Below are 26,128 nucleotides of genomic sequence, written 5' to 3'. Positions count from 1 at the left end.
GGCACGCCTCTCCCCCCCAGAGAGCCATCACGTTGTTGATCTTTACATGCGACCCCCGCAGAACGCACTTTTCAAATGTGTGAATGCACATGTGAAGCACTGGCCTCACGCTCGGTGTGTGTTTGTGGAACGCATGCTCCAGCACAAACATCCCCTCATCTGTCCCTTCTTAATTATTGGCGTATTCCACCCACACTTCACAAACACACGCTCACTGCAAAGCTATAAGGGTGTAATTGATGCAATGACTGGAAATAAACAGGCAATTTAAGTGCTGGACACCTCACTGCTCGCCTTGCTTCCTTTCTCTCTCCCTCACACACACACACACACACACACACACACGTTGTCACATACATTGTGGACAATCTCACAATGGAAGAGGGTGGAATAAGGGACAAGGTCGCCATGCAGGGGGACAAAGAGAGAGAAGAAATTAAGCACAGGGCAGGGAAGAAGGAAAAAAAAGGAAACAAGACTTGCAGATGACTCGCTGGATGACCTGTTTGATGACAAATGCACCGCCTCACGAGAACACAACAGATTATATTAGCACTTTGTGTTTATTCCTGCTTCAGATCAAAACATGCTCATTCATGTCGTGCGGGCACCTACCGCTTACCCCAGCCCTCTCTGAAAGAGTTTCCTCCATCCCGAAAATGGGAAAATTCACTCATCGACTCGGCCCACGGGTCAGGGTTCCGACCTTCACCTGCCTGCCACACAGCAAAATGTGAAAGACGCTGATCTACCGGGAAGCTTTTGACCGTGATTTGACCGCTCCCGGCATTGATTATCATGAATGCATCCCCGACGCTTCACTACACAATGTGCGTGAGTGTTTATGCTGACCCCAAACATCGCTAATTATTAAAACGCTTGCTGTCAAAATGTGCGCTTTGCCCGCCGTGTTCTGCACTCGAATGCATTAATCGGATCCCACTTGGTGCTGTTAGCATCTGTTGGGAACAGCCATCCCGCATGAATATTAAAGCTGGCGGGCAGTTGTGTATGCAACACAGTTAATAATAAAGGAGGGCTAATAATTGAATGGATGTGCATGCTGACACATCCCAAGGGCTTCCCTTGCGGTCGCCGATGCGGTAATAAGGAAAAGGCGGGAAGCGGGAGTTGACAAATGGAGAGCAGCGGAGGCAAAGACAGCAAGGAGAAACATTACTTTCCCGCCGTGACCTCCATTGTGCAGGAAAGGTATCCTCAGATGGCCGCAGATTATCCTTTGTCTCCAGAGTTCAGTTTTATGAACCCCCCCCCCCCAAAAGATCAAATTTAAACAAGGTGACTTCCAAAAACTTGAAAAGGCTGACAGAATACCCGCACCAATGCAGCAGCATCCTTGTGACCCAAACGCGCTCTACGAACTACCGCTTAGTTGAACTGCTGTTGTTTATCCGACCCCCCCGTGGGAAACATTCTCTGCAATTAGCAGCAGAAGCTCTGGCAAGAACAAGGCAGCATATGACGATGATGTAAGACGCTAGCCTTAAAGGCATACTTGGGATGTCTTGGCATGAACTTGTATGACCTCCCCATCCACAGTGACTTACCCCCCCACACTTGGTGCCGTGAGTTCTGGTCAGATTTCTGTGACAAGCTTTGCTGCTGGGCCATTTAAGTCAAGAGTTTGGCTTCTCCAAACAAAAGAATAATGCATTTACATCACAAAAATGCCTCCAAAAAATCAGACCTCACAAATCATCTGCGTTTATGATATTCGTCCCCCGTCGTGTCCCTGCGCGCTGTCGCCTCGCCATTCTTGAGCATGTGATCCACACGCTCGCGTCTTCTTCCGCTGTGGAACACACATGTAAACAAGATGGCCGTGGTGCGCCGTCGTGGAAGAAGATGCGAGCGTCTTCATCACATACAACGCGCAGGGACACGGCGGGAGACAAATATAACGCCGAGCGCTTTGGGAGGTCTCATTTTTTGGAGGACACTGCAAAGGACACCGAGGAGACAACCAACATCGTCCAGTGAAGAGCATCACCTCCCGACAGAAGAGCAGTTTCAGTGGCAGATTACTATCACTGCCCTGCTCCGCTGATCCTGACCCCCCCGCCATGCCACCTCTCAACACAACAGAGGGGGAGCGGTAGAAGCACATGCAGGACCGGACTTATTAACTTATTATTATGTATTGTTATTATTTATCATGTATTATTGACATTGAAGTGATCCGTATGTATTTATGCATTCTTATTCTATTTTCTTATTTCTCCTATTTTGCTTTATTGTTTTATTGTTTTCTATCCAGTGACGAATCCTGCGTAGATGTGCTTTCATTTCCATTCTAACTATTTTTTAGGCAGATGGGACATTCTAGTCCCTAGAGCGGTTCATGGTGGAGGTTTATTTGGTTTCACGGGCGCCAGTGAGCCAGCATGCATGAAGGCGAGGTTTGCTCCACCTAAACGGAATTATTCATCATCTCCAGCACTGACGACCCAAAATGGCCTCTGTGTGTTGTTGTGGCACCCGAATGAACAGAACAGGTCATTACAGGCTGATGTTGTGTAAATGTATAATGGTGTGTAAATGTGATACCTTAGGATTTTACAGGAGTCTCTCCTTCCACCCTCCCCTTCCCCCCACCCCCCACCCCCGCCACTCTTTACACTGCAGTGCCTCTACCTCACTGACTATTGTGCAATACTCCATTAGCCATATAGCGGATTTTAGCATTGTATGTCTCCTGGTAGCCTTGGACCATCGCTATGGTCACCAATAACCTCCAAGTGAGCACACGCGGGTCGTATCGTGTCACCGTAACACTTATTTTACATGCTTTCCCATTGATGATTGACGCAGCAGAAAATATGGCTCAAATAAAAACAGTATTATTGCAATGTTCTCAAAAGCCCATTACTCAGTGAAAGAGCAACCCCCCCTCGTCGCTTCATTCAGCAAAAGCTTGATAAGAAACAGCGAGAAAGGGAAAGAGAAAGAGGGCTGTTCAAGGGACAAGAGAGAGGGACAGGGAGGGGGTGTTGGTGAACCCGTCCATCTGGGCCGGTGGTTCCAGCCCCCCAGCGGGGCATCCACACTGCAGGATGTGTGGCTGTAACGTGATCAGGTGTGGGCGGTGCGACAGCTTCAGGGTGGAAACGAATTAGCTTGAAAGTGTTTGGACTTTTTGCTCATTTCCATGAGTTCATCGTATGCAATGACGTCATGAGATATTAACAAGAATATTGACGGCATCTGATAAATCTGATGAATCTATCGGTCCATGAAGTGTATCACAAACGTATACGTTGCAGAAACATTGATTCTACAGCGTGACTTTCTACAGCCTGCCTTGTGTCTTTCATGTACGAGTGACATCATTATTCTTCATAACTGGACAATAAAACATATAGAAATGTTGTAGGCGGGGGTGCTGCAGTACTCGCATCATCCTGAAGAGGCGGGGGCGGGCATGAGCTGGAAGGTGCTTGTCACTGCCGTGCTTCCACAGACAGGAAAAAGGCAGCGTTTATTTATGTTTTCTAGAACTACTTTTCAGCAACAAGTGAAATGCTTGAAAGGTATTTCGATGCTCCTTTATGCTTCCAACAAGCACACTCATTTTATTTTGTGAATTGGATCGTTTTTTAGCTAAAGCTCGCTGCCCGTGTGTGCTTATTTCATTGCTTGATGTTATTTTCTCATTGTCCATAGAGCCTGTGCAGCACAACCCTGCTCTTTTTAAAATGTGCCACATAGATGAAGTTTGACTTGACTTGATTGACTTTTGATGCTCTCAAACTACAGTTAAATCTAAATGGAAAAGTAGATATAAAAAAGTTTGGTTATCAGTACCATATCGGTTATCTGTATCAGTCTGAAAATAAAAATATCGTGCATCACTAATATAAATTACCGATATTGGTATTGAGAAGCAGAAAGTTATCAGTATCGGTATCGTGTAGTAATAAATAGAGGTGTAACAAGATCTTGCGTCAGAAAAACCCGCGAGATTAAAACGAGACAAGATTTCTCGTTCAGTGTCTCGTGGCCACTTGGCCTGGGACGATAATTCATTCATGAATTAATCACACAATCAATGAAAATGAATTTGCTCATTTTGCCGGCCTTAATAAATCGCCATGTGCATGCGTGTCTGTTGTCCTCGGGTCTTGCCTCCAAACAGGCAGGCACTGTTCCATAGAACAACGGCATGAACGGAAACGCAGAAGAGTTTAACATAGTATAAATGATATTAGCAGCTAATGTATAAATAAATATATTGTCATCTCGTCTCGTTCTCCTAGACCCAATCTTCTGTATCGTCTTGTCTTGTGAACCGAGTGCCTCGTGACACCCCAAGTAATAAAGCAGCACAACGGCGTAGACACACGGGATGCGACAAACACCCACGATTGGCGAAACTCATCACTAATGCGTAGCAAGCCCTGCACATGGGAGGCGACGCGCTCACATCCAGAGCAAATTACGAGTCTCCCACGGTTTTGATTGGCTGTCAGAGGTGGAGGGAAAGTGGGGGTACCAAATTAGTTCATAGGAGGGAAAGCGGCCGGTGTTGCTCGTGTACTCTTGCTAGTACCGGATCCTGCTAGTATTGAAGATAAATTTCCGTGTAAATGAATGTAAACTTAGTCGACATGTTTACGCTGTCACCGAGTTCCCGTGCTGATGCTTTTTTCTTCAGAAATGTCAAATAGCTCCGGGAACTCTGACACGGCAAATATTATTTGTATTTTTTCCTCCATGTTTACCTGCGAGAGCGTACCGATTAGCATCCTGTCCGCTCATCGGTCGATCAATGAATCTCCTGCCGATTGGTCCTCGTCTGGGCGACAGCGATGAAAAGTTGAACATTTTTCAACTTTCTGGGATCGCGTTGCAGGCCAGCTTGTGCACGATGACATGAAATACATGTACTGCAATACTTACAGTATCTTGCTGTATTTTGATGGTTTCAAACATTACTGTAACTTCTTTCCTGGGCGCATTGATCTGGCATAGTCCAGAGGAGCTAACGCTACTTCCGTCAACAGCAGCAGCACAGAAACAGCGACGACACTTCCAATGTGCGGCGTCATTGGGACGGCCGTGTCTTCCAGCACAAGACTTGTACTCCGGTCCTCAGGTCAAAAATGCTGACAGCAAACGAGCATCTTGTTGAGTCTTGGTAGTGAAATTGAGAGCCAGTAGTATCCACTCTCCCGTCTGTCCCGTTGCAGCGGCTTGAGACGTTGGGAGTGACGCTGGGATGAGCAAGGCATCGTGTTACCCCGCCAGGTAAATGTCGTTTGTCGTGTTAGCTTGGTTAATATGCAGCTCACTTATGGAAATGGAACACTCAGGCTTTAAGGAGTGTGGATGATGGGCAAAATTCCAAAAAACAATGAACATGTGCAATTCTTAATTGCACTCCAGATAAAGTTAGAAAGACACACTCAGCACCCTAACCTGAGGCATGTGGGTTTGAATTTCTCCCTGGCAAGCATGTGTGGTCTTTGGCTGTGTTTTTGGTAGTTAGGAGTGATGATGATGATGATGATCAGCATCCCCGCTGCCTTTTTTTATCATTTTTGTACATCCTTGTCCGGCTTGGACAAAACAACAACAGCATGCAAATCACGTTGGCTGTTTGCCCGCCGTTGCAGGCTCTTCAAGTCAGCCGCATAAAGTGATTTCCTGTAACGTTTATCACAGATGAGCGTGGCCACGCGCAAATGTCAGCTTTAGCGCACTTTATCTGCCGATGGCTGGAGCAAGTTGTTGGGGGGCGCCTCGCTCGTGAACCATGTCGCCCAGCTTTCTCTGATGGGCTGTGAATTATTCATTTAAAACATGATTGACTGGCAGATCGAGTTATGGGACGGATTGATCGCTGGGCTCGTAAAAAGCAATCCCGGTCACCACTGAAATGTACGGGTGACATAAATGACTGGAGGGGGGCGGCGGCTTTAGCGGTTCTGACACACCACAGCTCTGATTCTGGCTTCTGTGTTTTGGAGAAAAAGGTTGGCTGGAAGAGAATCCGCCTGCACAATTCACAGTCGCAACATGAGGAACACCTGAGAGACACCAGTGGAGGTTGACCAGCCAATGCTTGCAGGTTTTGTTCTTTCATGCTCTTTTCATACGCTTGCAGTCTGTAAAAGTGCACTGGAGTGCAGCTCAGAGATGGAGTATATAAACGACAGCTACTGATTATAGTAGATTATAGTACATTTATCACAAACAATCACGCAAGGAAACTGGTGGAAAATGTGATTGGGGAAAGAAAGACCTTGAAAAGTCCAAGTCAAATATCTCCTTCTTTCGTCACTCACGCTCGGTAGAAACTCCCTCACGTTAAGCCAGAGCAATTTTATTAGTGGATGTGCACCAACTGCAAATACTTTTAACATAAAGGTAAGTAAGTACCCCCCCACGGATTCCTATTGTCTCAGACATTATGGACACAAACAGTTTGAGGCAGCCTGACCGTGGCACAGCGCACTGATAGACTTTCTAGTGAATTAAAGGCAATCATAGGGACTACGCAACACAGCAACTCCAGGAAGCTGCTCCAGCTCGTGTAAAAAAGAGCTTAGAGAAGCAAGCTGTCTATGACAAGCTTCTTCAGGAAAGTGATGTTTTGTATGTTGTGGCTCTTTTTTAATGTTTGTCTGTGTGTTTCGCTTTGTTGTTTGCCGAGTTTTGCTTGATTGGGAAGTAAACAAGGAGGGACGTTGATATTCCCTGTGCATAGCTCACCCTGATCCAGGTACATTCTGGGTGTCCTCTTCCATGAAATTCATTCTGCTTTCTGCAAAGCAACGTCCTGCTGTTTAAAGTGCTGTGCTCAAAGGGACCCAGGCACTTGCAGCAGCTTGCATAACAATTTGACACATTAAATAAGACAGAAAAGAGCTCCAACAATTCATTGATTAGTTGAAGATTAGTTGATTATCCAAATTAATCAACAACTATTTTGATATATGGTTCATTGTTTTTTTATGTAAAAATGTAAATATCCTCGCATTGCAGCCTCTCAAATGTAAATATTTAAAAAATGTCTTAGTCATCCATGACAGCAGACCTTTTATCTTATCTATTATCGTCTTTTAGGCAAAACAAGATATTCAGCTTTGACTTTGGAAAACATTGATCCACATTCCTGCCTCTTTTCTAATATGCTGCGAAGCAAACCAAGCAAACCACCATGTGTGTGTGTTTGGGTCATATTGACATTGATTTAGTCCGTCTGAGGCACAGGTGTCAAACTCAAGGCCCAGGGCTGATTTTGGCCTGCCACATCATTTTTGTGGCCTGCGAAAGCCAGGCAACAATGCACATGCAAAATGTATTCTGTCAATCTTGACAGAAAACGTGTACTGTACTCAACTGGAGTACTTCGATGGTGCGGTGGTTTGGCTGGAATCCCTCTCGTTCCACCCAAACGAGGTAGCATTCATTATGCACACAGTTCATGTATTACATCCTCCAGCACATCACAGACTATCGACAGCAGAGTAGCGTAGCCACGTCCAGCCAAACCACACTTCCAGATGAGCTGAACGAGTTCTATGCCCGCTTTGACACCCAAACTTCTGATGAGCAGAGAGGGTGGCTGAACCTGGGGAGCACACAGGACGCACCTCTCATGGTGACATCAGCTGATGTGCGCAGGGTTCTAAACAAAACAAACCCACGAAAAGCAGCAGGCCCAGACAACATCTCAGGACGTGCACTTCGGGTTTGCTCATCAGAGCTAGCTGATGTGCTTGCTGACATATTTAACCTGTCGCTTGCACAAGCATCTGTACCGACCTGCTTTAAGTCCACCACCATAGTGCCCGTACCCAAGAAGAGCAACGTGACCTGCTTGAATGACTATCGCCCTATAGCACTCACTCCTATTGTTATGAAGTGCTTTGAAAGAATAGTCATGACCCACATCAAAAAGAGCATCCCGGCGGCAACTGTGGACCCTCTACAGTTTGCATATCGCCAGAACCGGTCCACGGATGATGCAGTCAACACTGCCATCCACACAGCCCTTTCTCACCTACAGGGCCAGGACACATACGTCAGAATGCTATTTATAGACTATAGCTCCGCTTTTAATACAGTCAGCCCCCACAAACTCACAAATAAGCTCCTCACACTTGGCCTGTCTCCCTCCCTCTGTAACTGGGTGTTTAACTTTCTCACAGGCAGACCCCAGTCAGTCAGAGTCCACAACCGCACATCCAGCTCAAGAATTGTGAGCACTGGGACCCCACAGGGGTGTGTGCTGAGTCCACTCCTCTACACGCTCTTCACCTACGATTGCGTGGCCTCCCAGAACAACACCAGCATCATTAAATTTGCGGATGACACTACAGTCATCGGACTGATCACTGGTGGTGTTGAAACATCATACAGAAGAGAGGTGGCGGACCTCATAGCTTGGTGTCGTGATAACAATCTCCTTCTCAATACAGATAAGACTAAAGAGATGATCATCGACCCAAGAACAAGGGAAAAGGAGCCACATAGACCCCTGTTTATTGGTGAGACTGAGGTGGAGAGGGTGAAAACCTTCAAGTTCCTTGGCACACACATCAGCGAGGACCTCACCTGGTCTCACAACACCCAACAAATTCTGAAGAAGTCCCAAAGGAGACTGTACTTCCTGAGAAGACTGAGGAAATTTGGCATGTCCACCACAATCCTGAGTTGCTTCTACAGATGCACCATCGAAAGTGTCCTTACCGCCTCCATCACTGTTTGCTACGGTAACTGTACAACACGTGATAGGAAGGCACTCCAGCGGGTGATCAAGACCTCACAGAACATTGTTGGGGCAGCCCTCCCCTCACTGCAAGACATTTATACATCTAGAGTCCTACGCAGAACACACAACCTCATCAAGGACAGCACACATCCACAACACTCATTATTCACACTCCTGCCATCAGGCAGACGCTACAGGAGTTTGAAGTCCAGGACCACAAGGCTGGCAAACAGCTTTTACCCACAGGCCATCAGGCTTCTCAATGAAGCACTCAGACACGCCACACGCAACACACACTCATAGCACTTATTTATTTATTTATTTATTTGTATTATTTACTTGCATTAATGTCTCTTCTGTTGTTGTTGCTTAATTTATTGGTATATATGTTTATGTGTTTATGTTTCTTATGTTCTTATTCTTTCTTGTGTTTTTCTTTCTTTTCCTTGGGAGAATGAACAGAATAAGATTTTCATTGCATGGTATAACTGCTGTTTTACCATGCACATGACAATAAAACTCTCTTGAATCTTGAGCTAACTGCAAATGCTAGCATCACAGATGTACAAGAAATGAAAATGATGATGCAAAAGACAATGCAGCCGAAGTCAAGGCAACATATTTAAAAGCTTTCTGCAACGGGCACATTTTCCAATTATTCATGAAATCATAGTTTAAAAGCCAGAAATTTGACTTTTTTCCGCCATAACTAGCACTTCCAAATGAACGGGTCATTTTTGTTGTCGATATAGGCATGACCTTGCATATCCGCTCACTACTTTATCTTTGCCGCGAGAGGAGCACCAGCGAATCAGGAGGGGAGCTTAAAATCGTCTGGCTGGTGTCATGTGACATCTACAAAGTGACATGTATGCCATCGACCCGCACTACCTTTCCATCGACGTGATGGGCACCCTGGTCTACATCCACAAACATTAACAGTCGACTCGAAAGGAATGGAATCGTTTGTTTCCTGCATCGATTTACAAAATATGGTTTTTGAATCGTATCGTAGATTTGCGTTGAATCGTCTCTCACAACGAGATTTACATCCCGAGGTTCGAGCGAGCGGCAGCTATTGCATTTGTACCAATCAGACCTCTGACAAAGAGCTAATAGGTTCATTGTTGCTGCGCCGAGATAAGGAAGCAATCATTGCAGCACCGAGAGTGGCTTCCATCTCCAACCATCACCAGTCTCTGCACGTGGCAGGACCAGCCAAAGGTGGTTGCACATCTTGAGGTGGTCTTCTGCAGTGTTGTTGTGGTGATGTCATCAGTGCCACATCAACATTTACGTGTTCATCTCCAGCAGCAAGCGGCAAGCGGCAAGCGGCAAGCGGCAAGCTATAGTTGCTGCTGCCGCATGAGTGCGTGTGTTTGGTTTGAGTGTGCCATCAAAGCCAAACAACAAATCTCTACATCCCAGTTTTTTCATTCGTGCTCGTGTCGCTTCATCCCACAAGGTTCAAGTCCGCAGCCGCGTTTTGTGTCCTTGTCCTTTTTTTTAGTGGACGTGGCCTCGTTTCTGCGGCGGAATAATCCTAGATTACACTTGGATATTGAGTGTGTGCGTGTCATTCCTCCTCTTGTGTTCCTTCTAATCTCGTGTCCACTTGCTTTGCAGTGGCTGACCTCTTCCCTTCCTGTAAATTGTTGTGAAATTCAGCAATCTTGCCTCCACAAAACCCTAATAAGATTCTGGATTTCCACTGGTGCTGTTCAGTCAACATCAGCCAGAGATCCTGACCCGAATCACTTCTCATGCAGGGTGACAGAATGAAAAGAAAAGCTTTATTCAACCGGGGAATTCTCGGAGAAAAGTGAAAATTGAGAACGAGTAATCACAGCCACCGATTCGCCCGTTCTATTTTCACATGTTAAGACATTCATCTTGTGTAACCGTTCAGTGCCACTCCGTTCATGGCGGAGTGGCGGGCTGGGGGCGGGCAGACGCAGCTTGTATAATAGAAGGTGCTGTTTGCATATTGCAGGATCATTACAAGAGCCCTCGTTTTACTGTGTGCCATAAACCCCCCCAAGCAGAAGCCTTTAATAGACCAGAACAGAAAAAGGCAGCGGAAGAAAGCAGTCGTGATGGTGCAAAATTACTCATAGTATCTTTCCAAAAACAATGACAACTTTATGAACAAGTTTATGAAATCCTAAAATGAAGGGAATAACCCGCCGTAGCGTTATCAGCGTTTGCTATCTATGACAAACACGCACATGATCGTAAAACAGCATGCGAGGAAAACGCTGCAAACACACAAAACCTCCGAAAAGACACGCACGAGAGACACGTTCTCAGCGTCGCAGAGCGAAACAGACGTTCGACAGCCAACCGGGGGCGCCAGACCTGAGGGACATTCGTCTTTTTTTGGAATGTTGCCCATCATCCACAATCCTTCCATCCATCCATCCATCCATCTTCTATGCCGCTTATCCTCACGAGGGTCATGCGGGTATGCTGGAGCCTACCCCAGCTGACTTCGGGCGAGAGGGGGTGTAGTTATGTCATGGCTCATGCTAACTCCTTTTCTGTGGTTAGAATGCCCAGAAAGGGTAAGAAATGTGTGTTATGTTTCACAAAAGGGTCGTGGATGGCGGGCAAGGAGACAAGAGCGCTGATTGTTCTGCCAAAAGCACGGACGGTCGACCGAGCGTTCGGCGCAGCTCGAGTGTGAGGTGTTACCAACATACACTTGTGCAGTTTCCTCTGTCGGGGGGCTGGACTCACCCTAAGAGATAGGGTGAGGAGCTCAGCCTTCTGGGAGGGATCAGAGTAGAGCCGCTGCTCCTTCACATGGAGAAGAGCCACTTGAGGTGGCTCGGGCATCTAGTCACCAATCACCGCCTCCCTGGTGAGGTCTTCCGGGCATGGCCGGGGCAGACCTAGGACACGCTGGAGGGATCATGTCTCACAGCTGGCCTGGGAACACCTTGGTGTCCTCCTGGGGAAACTGGATGAGGTGGCTGGGGACCAGGAAGTCTGGACTTCCCTACTGAGACTACTGCCCCCACCTCCCGGACCCGGATAAGCATAAGAAAATGGAAGGAAGGAAGGAAGGAAGGATGGCACTTGAGCCGCCGCATTGACGGGCATCTGTTCCACATGAACACATCACGAACACTCTCTTTTCTGTGCGTTCTAAAGATATAAAAACAGATATAAAAACAAGGACGCTGCTAAGAATGCAAGGGGTGGGAAACACTTACAGGTATTCTTCCTAAAAACTCCAAAGAGCATCAACGACGCTGCATTTCCCTGTAATGTGATGTGCGTATTGACCAAGCTACAGCGACCTTGTGATTATTATCATTAACATTGTGACCGACACCGTAACCCAGTCACAAACGTCACATGACATCAGTCAGCTGACATCAGCAGCTCCTGTTGCGGCGTCTCAAGCGGCAAGCAAAACGCCATTTTCCATCTTCATGATCCAAATTCCAGATAGAATACGTGAGCGGTAAGATGCATGACGTATGTAAGTATATATACTTCCATACAAGAAGTCTTTATTGCACTTGTAGCTCGTCTTATGCATAACCTTTCAAAAATGTCACCTGCGTCCTGAACTCCATTCCAGAAATGTGCTTTTCTACATTTACTTCATATTGTTGCTTCTATTTTATGGTGAATGGAAATTAAGTTTTCCATGTGTGTCCTGGACTTCGGCTGTATTTTACATGCGTTTTGGTCGTTGTTTTTGTTTATTTTATCCTCAGAATGTTTAATAGCAAACTGGATGTGTACGTGCACGGTGGAAACAATTAACGCCACACATTTGATTGAAATACCGAACAGAACTGTTGATGAATTATGTGGAATTATCTTGATTGCGAATCTCTCTTGATTGAGTTCATGTAATTGTTCTTAATGATACGTTTGCACATGTAAGGCAGGGCTGTCAAGTCAAAGAATGGACGGGCCACTTTGATACTTGACCTTTGGTAACCCCTTGCAGACATGCTGAGGAGGATACTGTATATTTATAAAGTGTATATTTAAAGAACAAAAAAACGAAATAACACTTCACCTTTTTTGCTGTGTTTTTTTTTTCATTTTCTTGTTTAATCATATTTTTAGAATGTGCCGTGGGCTGATAAAAAAACAGCTGCGTCCCGCCAATGGCCCCCGGGCTGCACATTGGCCACCCCCCATTCAATGGTTGTGTAATTGCCTGCAGTGTACACGCTGCTGAACACAAGAATAAACAAGTTGTTCAATGAAGACCTCTTTGGCGGCGCCAACTCCAAGTGAGCGTTCCTGAATGTTGGCATTGGATGATGTTTGAACTGGTTGGTGTATTCGGGATGTCCACGTCGTTTACCATCTCACACCCAGATTTATTATCTGCTGTAATTCTCAGAATGCATTTGTGTCCGAGCCCCGCTGCTGTAAAGGTTGGTATTCTAGCAGCCAGCCTCCACAATGAATTCATTTACAAGCCTTCTATGAACAAACTGACGCCATGATTTCATGACAATAATTACGTGAGGGGCAGGGTGTCCACGTGTCGGAGCTATCCAATAAAGCGCACCGGGAGGGGGGGGATTCAACACGCACGCGGCTCTCAAGTGTGCATTTTCTCAAGTTGCTTGGCAAAAATGGGTTGGCATGGCTACTGTACCCTACCGGCTGCCAGCTGTCACTCACATGTACGCAGGATAAAGAACAAGGGAGGGACGGGAAGATGAAGAGAGGGGTGAGGATGGAAAGAAGGACACAAGCCCTGAGGCGTCCTCTCCCTCTCTCGTTCTCTCCGCTTTCTCATTTGTCTCTGCTGATAACAAAAACATGGCAGCTGGAAGGAGAGAGGTCGACTTCAGAGGGGAGAAAGGAGGAAACAATGCAGAAGGAAAAAAGGGGAGAGCGAGGCGGCAAGTAAATGGAACCATTTTTCATGTTAATGGCAGATGGGAGCACTAAATATGCAGGTCACACAACACTTACCCAAATGCATGCATTGAAATCACCACACTGGCATCAAAAACGATATCGGCTTTTTTCAATATTAGTCATTAGTTGGACAACATTAGTTTGACGGAAGAGATGCTGCCGATATCTGTATCGGTAATGCTGGACATTATCCATATGAAAGCCAATATTGAGCATCGCTATTTGGAATTACAGTGGCGCCTTGGTTAACATCATTAATCTGTCCGACTCAAACCAAAACAAACTCTAACAAAAGCAATTTTCCTATAGCAAATAATATAAATCCAATTCACCTGGTCCAGACACCCACAAATGTTAACATAAAACTAGGGATGTCCGATATTGGCTTTTTTGCCGACAACCGACATGCCAATCCTGTCCAACTCTCAATTTCCGATTCCGATATCAACCAATACCGGTATGAGTAACATCCCATATGTCAAGGAATTAACACATAGTGGTGACCCACATCATGACAAAACCCGCGCCATGTTGTACGCTAACTGGACAAAGTGCTCAAAACGAGGTAAAAATTTGGCCGTACATTTTCGATAATGACCGAAAAACACGCTAACTGGGGGCGTACACTAACTGAGGTTCCACTGTAGCTCGGTAACTTTCTTGTGGCTTTTCCACAAAGCTACTGGACAGCATCATGGTGATGATGACATCACATCACACTACTTTCATCAGAACCTCTGCGTGCACTCAATACAAATCAGCTGCTCACACCCTCTGCCTTTGTAAAAAACCCAAATTCAAGTCCAATGAATAATACATTGGAACATATGAAGACCCAGGCTTACTAATTTCTTCAAGTGTCTGTCACGTTCAAGCCTCTCCGCACAGTAAGTGACGATATCAGCATTGCAGCTGATGTGCTCAGGGAAGGACGTGAGCATCATGCAACAGTGGAACAGAGCAGGGAGGGAAACTCGCTCTCGCCGGGTTTGTTTCCCGAAATCTCTCATCCTTGTGAGATTCCGCCTCACGGTCTATCCGATGGTGGGCTTAGGGAGTCGATGTGTTGTTGGACAGGCTGGAACAGCACGTACAACGTACAACAGCGGATATCGTGTATCCCAGCAGTCCTTGTCCATTTTTGTCAGACATCCTTCTGCATTCGATGAGTCTGCGTTTCTCTTGGACAAAATGTGATGTGGTTTTCCGCATCAACCGTGTTCAATGAGGCACGGCGGAAAATGTAGTCTGAAGATACGTCATCCCAATTTGGACAGACATTCAGTTTCTGGTCATTTGAGGGGGTCACACATCAACCTCCATCGTGGAACACCTCTTGTCTTTCATTTGCATGTGCATCATGGAACACACATCATGGAACACAAGCTAGCAAGATCCATTAGGAGCAGTACCGATACGTTCTGCATTTCCGCCACTTCGCGCTTCCAATTCCGCAGCTTCCACAGGTTTTGAAAATAAATTAATAAATCGGGGCTCTTTTGTGCATATTGAAGAAAATTTTACATATTTCTGTCTGAAATCAAGCATTTTTAAGCATAAAATTGGCTAAATGAACTAAAATACAAATTTTGCACTGAACAGGAAGTCTATTAATGCTGCGTAACTAGACCAGTGCTTCACAAATAGGGGTGGGGGTGCAGTAAACTGTCAGGGGGTGCGTAAGAGGCAGGGCGGACTTTCAATATTAGTGCAGACCTGCCAACATGTATGAATTTGTGGTACTCGGCATGAAGTTTGACTCGTGAATACGCTCGTATGCTTCACTGCTCTCCATTTTGTTCCATTTCGCTGGTTTCAGTTTTGAGTTCAGTCTGTACAGTACAGATAAATAAACAGATATTACCAGTCTCTCACTGGTATTTGAAATCGGGGGGGAACTTAAACATTTCGTTCCCCCAGTGGAGGCATGACAGAAAATAACCGAAGGCCGCTGTCATTGTTTCACGCTGCTTTGCAACAGTGGTGAACTTAATACTACAACACGTCGACATAAACGGAACAATTTCCAGAGAAATGACACCCTCGGGTTGCAAATTTTATGTCGACAAAAGCAGTCGACCATGTTCGTGCTGTTCCGTGCTGTTCGACATAAGCAGCAGCAACTGAAGCAGATTCAAACGTATGTTGCTGCTTTTGTGCAGCTAATAAGGTAAGAAAACACACTGCAACCTTGAACTCCATCATTTTTCCCATAAGAAATAATTCATCCATTCCAGACACCCGAAAATATGAACACAAAACACATTTTATAGAGAATAATTCCACTTTTACATGCAGAAAACAAAGCCAAATCCGTAGAAGTGACCACGCGGAGGCTGTGTCATTCTGGTCCGGTGCAAACGTAACTTTAAAGAGTGGACCGTTACAGCTGAATACTCACTTTTTGTAATCTTCAGCAGCAGGTCCAATTATCAGGACACACCCTGGCCCGGCCCACGTTCTGTATTCCTCCTGCAAGCTGTCTTAACTAAGGAACCTTCCTTCATACTTTGCTCCAACTTCTTGTTTCTCTCCTTCTTTATCAAAGTTCTGACACTTGATTCAGAAATACGCGGTGTGCTTGAACGCCTCATCAGAGCACGCCGCAGTGTTGGAAAGGAGGAAGGAAGGAGACGCAACAAGAGTTGTACAACATTAATGTTTGTGACGTGTATTTTCTCACAGGCAATTCATCGTGTCTGTCAAACGTTTGCAGCATTTCTTGCAATGCTGGCTTTACAACTGCATTAATGGATTACCACTCTTTTGCTGTGTGTGTGTGTGTGTGTGTGTGTGTGTATGCTAGCGGCCCTGCCTCCCCCACAGAGACAAAGCAACTGTACAGGTATGGCCGACTCTGATCTCTGTTCGCCGTTGTTCTATGAAGCGTCTTGGTCCTGCACCAATGCACAGAGTGAACTCACATCCTGCCTGTTTGGAGGGGAGCGACGAGGAAAACAGGCACGCATGCACATGGCAATATATTGAAGGAAAGTACCCAGTTCATTTTTATTGATCCTGTACTTCATTAAATAATTTATTATCGCGAGACAACGAGAGATCTCATCACAGTTTAACACACCCAGTCAAGTGTGTCCCAACTTGTAGAGAACCACTATCCACTCTGGACAAACTGGACAGTGTACTAAAGCCAAGACAATTTTGTGGCAATCATTTTCCAATCCTGCAAAAACTGGGGCGTGCGAAAACCGCTGAAATGTAGTTCTACAGCACCGCGAAATAAGACGGCGTCAATCCCAACTGAGCTTCATGGTCTTTGCAAAGGCAGCTGTGGCTCTCATCGTGCACGATGTTCAGGTATTTCAAGAAGACAAGATGTGATTTTACATGCTGGATTCCTGCAACAATAACTTTGTGGATGTGAATAAGCTGCACTGTAAAAAATGCTCCTTTAGTAGTGAACCATGTGAGAACACCATATTAATGTACTGATGTAGAAAGTCTTTGTAATCTGAATGTGTTGACTTAGTATCAGGTAGTAAATGTTGTGTATTGTTTTGGTTCTGTACATTGTAATAATGAATGATATTAAGTAACATTTACTGCAGTAGGATCAGTAGCAGCACATTTTGGGAATACCAAGTAAAATGTACTACAAAGTTGATATGGAGGCGCTCATGAGCTCTCTGGTGGCCGCCAGGCGTGGCTGCCGTTGGCCAATGACCTGCTCTGCTGGGAGTAATGCATTGTGGGTAAACGTTCAAATAGCTGTTGTTTGTGTGATTATTATAATTGTTTTTATTACTTGAGTGTTAATTTGCTGTGTGATGATTTTAGCGTTGTTTGTAAGAAGACACCGTGAGTCAGATTGAGTAATGACCTCCTGCGATGTCTGATGGTTGGACAAGCTCCTGGAGAACCACCTTACAACTCGGGATTGGCTTCTGCTAAAGAATGAGCTGCTGACTTGCGAGCGGCATCGCTTTTAAGTTGGAGCTCTGAAGTATTGGAGATTTACGAGATGACAAATTGCCATAAATTAGCTACACCGCTAGGTTGGAAGTTTAAAAAAATAAGCTGGATATTACGGCTGATATTAACTAAGACATTTCTGTCGGATGTTTTTAATAAGCAGGTAGGGATTACTTGAAAAAATGTACATAAATTGCAAGAACAGTAAAAATAACGACACATTTCTCAGCGACGGTTTATGAGGTAAATAAACGTTACTTAAGATGTTTTTAAAATCATCGTTAAACAGCAAGTAGACTTTTACTTGTTTAGCTGCCATGAGGATCACCCTTGTAATATTTACTTAGATTGTCTACCTGGAAAAAGTTACTGATCTTTGTTTAAGTAAATGTTACACTAGGTTTAATTCAGTGTGTGTGCTGACTTTACAATGAAGAAAGTAAAGATGTCAAGTGGAGAACTTTTCTCACCATTCTTGATCAATTTTGCAGTTGATTTGCTTGTGAAGGATTTAGCTTAGCCGATAAAGACACTCCCAATCTGCCAAATAAATCGCCCTCGTAAAACTAGCGCGTCTGCTGCACATGATGGCAGCAGGTTTGCAATACACGTCTGAATAAATCTATGAAAGGCAGCCTTGCCAAGCCCCGTGCATTGAAACATACTAATAGTGGCACAAAATGCCACATGTGGAAGAGGATGTGATGCCTTGGCTTGCATAGAAATGACGCTATTAGGTATTTATCATCAGGAAGACAGAATTTATGATGTGAAAGAGAGGGATTTTGTGAAAGGAGACGGTGCTCTTTTGGCTGGAGGTCTCGCTGAACCTCTGCTTTGTGGTTCAATAAGCTGTTTACCCTGCAAATGTGCAGCAGATGAATTTGTCACCAAGGTCTAATATGGAGGCTGTCCCTACAGACGCCTGTAGCAAGGGTACCAACACTAAAGGCCTCACTGGCCCCCCCTCTCTGCCTTCCCATCCTCATCTATCTCCACAAGACTTTAAAGCCGAGCAGAAGAGAGCAGTTGTGTTTTTGCTGCTGCTGCATATCGCCCGGGAACGACTTTCATTGGAAAATTTCCAACCAACGTATGGAAATGCTGCAAACCCACGAGGATCAATGCACCATAGGAAGTCATCCAAATACCGATAGCTTTAGTTTCCGTTCAGCTTCAGCTCACAGGACGGGTTTCGTCACTTTAATAAAAAAAATTAAAATAAAAAAAAAAATCCAACGCTACTTTTCATCTACAGCGGTGCCTCGGTTAACGTCCGCCCCGGTTAGCATATGTTGCAGTTAACATCCAAAATTTTTGCTAAAATCACCCACTTGTTTAGCGTCCGGTTTGTTTACGCCGCCATCTCGGATGACGCCTCCAAGACAACATCTCGGGATTCTTGCATGTGATCGCGCAATTCATTGCGGGCCGCAGACACCATTTTAGGAAAACATCGTTTGTTTCTCATCAGATTTAGAGAAAGATACATGACGTAACAAACACATGGACCGCACCGAAGAGAAAGGTGATGGACCGTACCGGGACAAGGGTGCAAGACCTCCCAATTTTACGCCTTAAAGAGAAGACCGTCGTCATTTCAGACGTATGCAAATGTGACGGGAGTGGCTCCGTCATCGGCTGCGTGCGCAAACGTGTAAAATCCAACATGACCTGTGAATAAAATAAACACATAAAAATGCTTTCTGTACCATTTTGCAAAGCAACTCTGAGTGGCGGGCGACAACAAGCGGTAACAACATACAGTAGAACGCAACACTGATAGGATCCCCTCGCCACTTATTTACTTACTCAGCCAATCAATTCGTAAACAGTGCGCTCACAGAGGTCCAAGGAATGCTCGGGTTGTTTATGTGTACGCTCAGACACTTGAAAAGTTCAGGGGAACATTGGCGTGCACACACATCCGGTTCCCGCGTAACAGTCCATGACAAACCAGCCATGCTTTAGCAGGCCTCGGAACAAAGGGCAGTTGATTGGCTGTAATGATGGCGCTGTCACAGACGTAACGCCTAATGTCTTCGAGACAGAGAGTTGACATATTCCCAGTGTGAATGAGCCCCACTGACACAGAGGGGGGCCAGCTTGGCAGGTCTCAATTTGTTCTATGAAACGTAGTCATGTTGCTTGAACATACGAAACACGCAAAAGGTATGGAGCGCCACAAGCGTAACCTTGTTCCTTCGAAAGCACTCGAGCAGCTCTGTCTTGTCTGTTTAGTTGACAAACGGCTTGTGGGAAATGAACGAGTCAAAGATCAAGATAAAGTGATCTGGACATCAGTCAAAAGTCAATAGCATCAATAAGTCAAGCGTCTGAGTAGACTTGTGTTGCGTTCACACCCAAATGAAATGATTTTGGATGAAGCGCTTCTTCCCTCGTAACAACGGACTGTAATCCACTGCAGGATGATGCCAAGGAACGTCCTAGCAAGCCGGGCATTACTGCAAGTAAGCCCCCAATTTATTGCTTAATTGCTCCCAACACATAACCTCGCTTATTGACTGGCTGCCTCCCAAGTAAATCAATCATCTCATACAATACACGTACTCATTTCAATGGTATTTTCATTACGGCTGTCAAATGATCACTTTTTAATCACATTAATCACAGTTTTCAAGTGAATGACTCATTTGAATTAATCACCATTTGCAATAGTATATGAAATAGTTTTAGCGTCACAGCCCACGATGGTGAATATTTGTATGCATTAACAGCCTAAATCCATTTGTTGCTTCTCTGTTGATCAAGACCACACATAAACGCATAATAACGATGTTGTACGGGGTGTCCGTGAATGCACCCTGAGAATGACGAAGCGTTCCCAGGGCGAGTTGGAGGTGCGTACAGGTACATTACGCTACACGCTGCTGGAACCGCACTGCGGTTGATGTTCTCAGGTCAGAATAAAGTTCTAAAAGAGCGTCAGACTGTTAAGAGCGTCTGCATCTCAACATTCAACAGAAAAAAAGAAACCCTCTCCGGTACTGCAGGTGGCAATGGTGGCGGTATCCACGCTTGAGCGCGAGGCACACTGGCAGCGGGCAGTCCATCATTCTAATCACTCCAATCACTGCCGACCCCCCCATTTATTGCACGCCTTTTCCACTTTTTACATGTACAGTAATCCCTCATTTATCACGGTTAATTGGTTCCAGACCAGTTTCCGTAAAGTACAATTCTTTTTTATAAATTGAATATTTTCATGGGTAGAGCATAGAAAACCGGTTTATAACCTTCTAAATATGGCTTTCAACATTATGAGAGCCCTCTAAGCATGAAATAACACCCCTCTGTCACCTTTACACTCCTACTACCCAATATAGGTGACATTACAAGAGAAAATAAGCCATTTAAGACTCTCGTTCCAGTGCTGGGGAGATGAATGGGGGGGTGGTGGTCAGGAAGTGATGTTTGGGGGTTCAGAGTTGAGTTTTAGCACAATAGCCCGTGTTAGGGATTACTGTGCCTGTTGTGAGATCATTCAAACCTACAATAAAAGCCTTTTGTTGTGGCGATCAGGTCTGATGCTCGAGTGTCTCACCAAACCTTACGGTAACGTTACTGCCACCTAGTGGCCAGTGTAGAATACTACATATCATCACAACATCTTTGAATGTGTCTTCTGAATGCCTTGTACAATTGTATTTGCCTGCACTGGTTGCCTGTGCATTTTAGAATTGATTTTAAGATTTTATTGTTTGTTTTTAAGGCTTTGAATGGGCTGGCCCCCCAGTACATCTCGGACCTCATCCAAATCTACACTCCAGTGCGCACATTGAGGTCCGGAAGCCAGCTCCAACTGGTGGTGCCTAAGACCAGACTTAAGACCAGCAGAGACCGGGCCTTTTCTGTAGTCGGTCCAAAGCTGTGGAACACTCTCCCCCCTCATGTAAAAACAGCCCCCACAATTGAAAGCTTTAAGTCTCGTCTTAAAACCCACTTTTATTCTCTGGCTTTTAACTCGGCGTGAGTCATGTGGTCTTCTGTGTCTTTTATTATTTTTTAAGTTTTTATTGGTTCTATTTATTTTAGTTTTTAAATTAAATTTACTTATTTATTTTTTACCTACTTCTTGGACTTTTGGCTTTTATTGTTTTGATTTCTTGTTTTAAATATTTTACTGTTGTACGTTTCTCTGTTTCCATTTGATCTTTTAGTTTTTATTGTCGTAATTTTTACTTATTTACATTTACATTCCTTTATTTACTTATTATTTATGGTTTTGCTAGTCTGTGCAGCACTTTGGAAACAGTGTTGATAAAATGTGCTACATAAATAAAGTGGATTGGATTGGATTGGATTTGTATTTTTTTCATTTAACCATTTTCATGCTTGAAAATGCTTAACTTGGGGGGAAAAGTAACATTTGCTTAAATATGCATATTTCTGGGCTAACGATAGTCGGGCTGCAACTAACAATTATTTTAAGAACCAATTAATCACTCATTTATTGGTTTGATTAATCATGACTTGTATAAAAAACACATTCAGAAATAGAAGATTTGAACTGATAGAGCTAATAAGTGCACCAACACCAGGTTGCTGCTTGAATATTCTCTTAAATCACAAAAAATCACAATGAATCGATTACCAAAACAGTTGTTGATTAATTGGGTAATCAATTAACCATCGATTAATCAATGAACTGTTGCAGCTGTAAACGATAGGCCGTATTAAACCATTAAACCGTTCATTTCTGTGACAGAGTGAAGCCGTGAAATTGGAAGTGCCAAGTGGCGAGGGACTACTTCTGCACGCTGTGACAACGTAACAAACGCAGAACGTCAGCTGCAGTGCTAACATTACACTCGCTTTTTCACAGCAGCATGACGCTAGGTTAGCCCATCAACAGCTTCTGTGCCTTTAGCTGAAGGATGGATAATTGCCAGAACTCCTGGATTCATTTTGAGATGTGCAGCGAAGCCTGATGTTCACAAAGATGTCCTCTGTCCTCTAACCCTAACCCTAACCCTAAGCCGGAAAGGGGCGTGTCCAAAGTGCTATCATCGGTCTTTCGTTCATGACGTCAGAAAAACCCGGAACATCAAACCCAAGCGTCTCTTCTCTCCACCGTGGAGCAAACAAACGGGGAAGATGACAGACTTTTCCCACGTTTGGTGCTCATCAACAGGCCCGAGGGAAAACATGTGACTATTTGTCAGGAAATCATCACCTTTGCATATTAAATCCAAGCGGAGGAAGAGACTTTGCAACCTTGGCAGAGCGTTAATATGAGATGCGAAGACGCAGGGCTGACTAATGACCAGGCGTCTTTGTGTCTGAGCCCTTCCAGCGCTTGCAGGTCTCACTGCTTGCAGATCTATTGATGTACGAATAAGGCATGCAAATCTATTCAGCAGCACCCCGCAGCTGAGGACGTTTTATTTTATGTTTGGATTTTTCATGAAGATGCCCTCTAATCAGCGAGGCTGCTCTCTCCGTAGGACTGCCAGGCGTCGGCCTCCTCAGCTGCGCTACATCCGAGGGTAGCCCATCCAAGAATACCTCATCCAACTTTTCCAAGATGGATTCCTGTGGAGATGCCATCTGTTTGTCTCGCACCCGTTACGTGAAGTAAAGTCACACGAGCATCTTATTCTTATTTCTTATGTAAAAAGAGAAAATCCATTGCGCTTCAGGTGTTCTTGATCTGATTCAATGTCTAAGAAGGAAGACAAAGCAACGTGCACACTTGACCTACAGTATTGCTTCCATTTTTTGCTGATTCAGCAAGCCCCTCCCTGATTATGTGACTGACAATCTTTGTTGATTTCAACTGCCACGCCAGTTTTACCATCTTAATGACGATCTGCAGCTGATTTATGCAGTCTGTCTGTCCACACGTCTTGTCTCGTCACAGCAATCATTGGCTACCTGGTGTTGGGGGCGTGGCTTAAAGGGGAGCCGCTTAACCAGAACTCATGTGACTGAGTGAACTATCGTTGATATCTTCAGCAGTGACGCGTTAGGGTTCTGATATCACGTCGACTGCGTTGCAAGCGCCACTGACGAGGCTGCCCTCGCATGTAAAGTTACGTTGTGATGAATCAGTGAAATGTGAATGCATCGCCCCTGCGTTTTGTTTGAATGTGTACATCCAAGACTGGGCCAGAATCCAATGCCAGCTAAACCCTGCACCCTCGAGCAAGTGGTCTGGCACAAGCAAAAAGAGACGATTGTGTGTGTATTGGGTGTTGGGTTTTTTTAGAACACAAAAGGTGCCGAAAACGTGTGATTCTATGTGAAGTCATGAACAAAAAGGTGTACATTTGATCGGATGACGAGCAGAATATTGGCAGCGCACGCATGCACGTCAATAAAGAATCACCTACCGGAGGGATGGAGACGAGGATGCAAAGGCGCTCGCTGCGCGGGTCCCTCGCGGTGCTCCCCGGGCCAGGTGTGACCACAAGCTCGCCTTGTTGTATTCCCATATGTTGTGGCCGGCTGGATGACGAATGCTCCAGTGCATCAGTGACCGGCTGGCCCGTGCGATGATGAGCTGCCAGCGTCTCCTGTGTGGCAGCGAAGCTCCCTCCTCCGCCCCTGAAACCTCCTCGATGCGGCACAGGACTTGACGACTCGCTCATAAAAACGTGCAAGCTGATGGCCAACTTGCGCGCCTTATTACGGCAATTAGCCTTCGGAGCCCCGGCCGCGCTCGCTCGTGCGTGCACCTTCGCACGACAGCAAAAAGATGACGGCTGTCTATGTCTGCACAAAAGCAGAGGGGGGGGGGGGGGGGGGGGGCTCCAGAGACCTGCTTTATTTCTTTCAAAGCGAGGAGACGGACAGACTGAAGCGTAAAGGATGGAGAGGATTCATGCGAAGCTCTCTGCCACATCCCTCCCCTCCCCTCCCCTCGCCGGCCCTCCCCAACCTACCTATTTTCTATGCCTGCAGACAAATGCAATTTTGTGAATGAATTTCTTTACGTTTGAGTTAACTGAAAAAAACGTCAGTCGTGGCATTGGTGCTGTCCGTGCACATTTGGACCAAATTGCTGCCCAATAGCAAGTCTGCCATTTAGTCTCCAGAGGGATCACTCTGGACCACCGCTCACTCGGAGTGACAATGCTGCTCATTTTGATATCGGTCCAAAATACTGGGCCAGTATTATCCATATTGATACTTAATCCCTCATTTACTGCAGTTAATTGGTTCCAGACCAGACCCCAAAGAAGGATTCCTGATTTAGAAATGGAATATTTTCATAGTTAAAGCACAGATAACTGTTTCGACCTTCTAAATATGTTTTTTTTTACATTAGAGCCCTCTCCAGATATTATATAGTAGACATAAGAGTAAACGAGCCATGTAAGGCTCATGCTCATGTGTTGCTATAAATGTGTTCCCTGGGGGTCCAGAGTTGGGTTTCTGCTTGCCGTGGGTTACGGCTGCTATAGCGTCCCAGATTTTTATTGGGGATTTTTAGTAGGGATTATTGTGCTTGAGACTATTCAAACCTGCAATAAAAGACTGTTGTTCAGGCGATCAAGTCTGGTGCTTGTGTGTCTTGCTGAACATTACAGTAGCATTACTGACACCTAGTGACCGGTGTAGAACGATACATCTCATCCACAAGCGTTTTTGAATGCGTCTCCTTTGTATTTGAGTTCATTTGGACATTTTTATGCTTAACTGCTTCCTGTATTTTTTTAAAACTGTGACAGTGAAGCTGCAAAATTGGAGGGACTGTACTTCCTACTTTATTTGTTTTTTATGAAACATCTGCGCTCTTCGGCTTTATCTGTATATGAAGCACATGCACCCTGTGCTTCTCCAGGAAAAGCTCTCATACTTTGTTGTAAAAGTCTGATCACCCCCTGCTGAGCTTGGATATACTGTATAACCACGTCATCTTGACAGTCCGACTCATTCATCCATTCATTCATTCAGCAGAGCATAAAAATACATTCAATGCATTTGACTTTCTGCTCTCCAGCTGGTGCAGTCAAAAAACGGAGTTTCCTGTCTATGGAAGGACGGCAGTGACAAACACCTTCCATAGCCCATAGCAGCAGGGGTGATGGGTACAAACATTTGCAAGGTCGTTGAATGATTGTTTTGATTTTGCCTTTAATTTGTTCCAGTGAGAACAAAACACAGATACTGGCACTCTCGGCAGGTGCTTGAGGGGGCATGAGAGGTTGCCCAACCAGTCGACAAGGGTTCTGTGGACTTGGAGAAGGCAAGGGTAGTACTTTGGGAATACGGGGTACCGGACCACGTAATTCAGGCTGTTCTGTTTGGTCCGCATTGCCGGCAATAAGTCGGACCCGTTTCCTGTAAGGTTTGGACTCCGCCAGGGCTGCTCTTTGTCACCGATTCCGTTCATCACTTTTATGGACAGAATGTTTAGGTGCAGCCAGGGTGTTGAGGGGTTCCGGTTTGGTGGCTACAGAATTGGGTCTCTGCTTTTGCAGATGATGTGGTCTTGCTGGCTTCATTGAGTCGTGATCTTCAACTCTCATTGAATCGGTTTGCAGCTGAGTGTGAGGCGGCCGGGATGGGAATCAGCACTTC

The 26,128-nt window shown here is 45.2% G+C and overlaps 1 protein-coding gene and 1 pseudogene across 1 annotated transcript in view; both read right to left on the bottom strand.

Moving 5' to 3' along the window:
* Positions 1-24,324, bottom strand: part of flrt1a (fibronectin leucine rich transmembrane protein 1a) — a 67,911-nt gene extending 43,587 nt beyond the window's left edge. The window contains exon 1 of the mRNA XM_054754555.1: positions 23,935-24,324. The gene's annotated coding sequence lies outside the window, so the exon portion shown is untranslated. The remainder of the gene's footprint in view (positions 1-23,934) is intronic.
* The window catches only part of LOC129169357 (uncharacterized), a 33,394-nt pseudogene extending 7,532 nt beyond the window's left edge, over positions 1-25,862 (bottom strand).
* Between the last annotated feature and the right edge of the window lie 266 nt (positions 25,863-26,128).

Source organism: Dunckerocampus dactyliophorus, chromosome 16, assembly GCF_027744805.1.
Source record: "Dunckerocampus dactyliophorus isolate RoL2022-P2 chromosome 16, RoL_Ddac_1.1, whole genome shotgun sequence".
In the NCBI taxonomy this organism is placed as follows: Eukaryota; Metazoa; Chordata; class Actinopteri; order Syngnathiformes; family Syngnathidae; genus Dunckerocampus; species Dunckerocampus dactyliophorus.
This window is presented reverse-complemented; position numbering and strand designations above follow the sequence as displayed.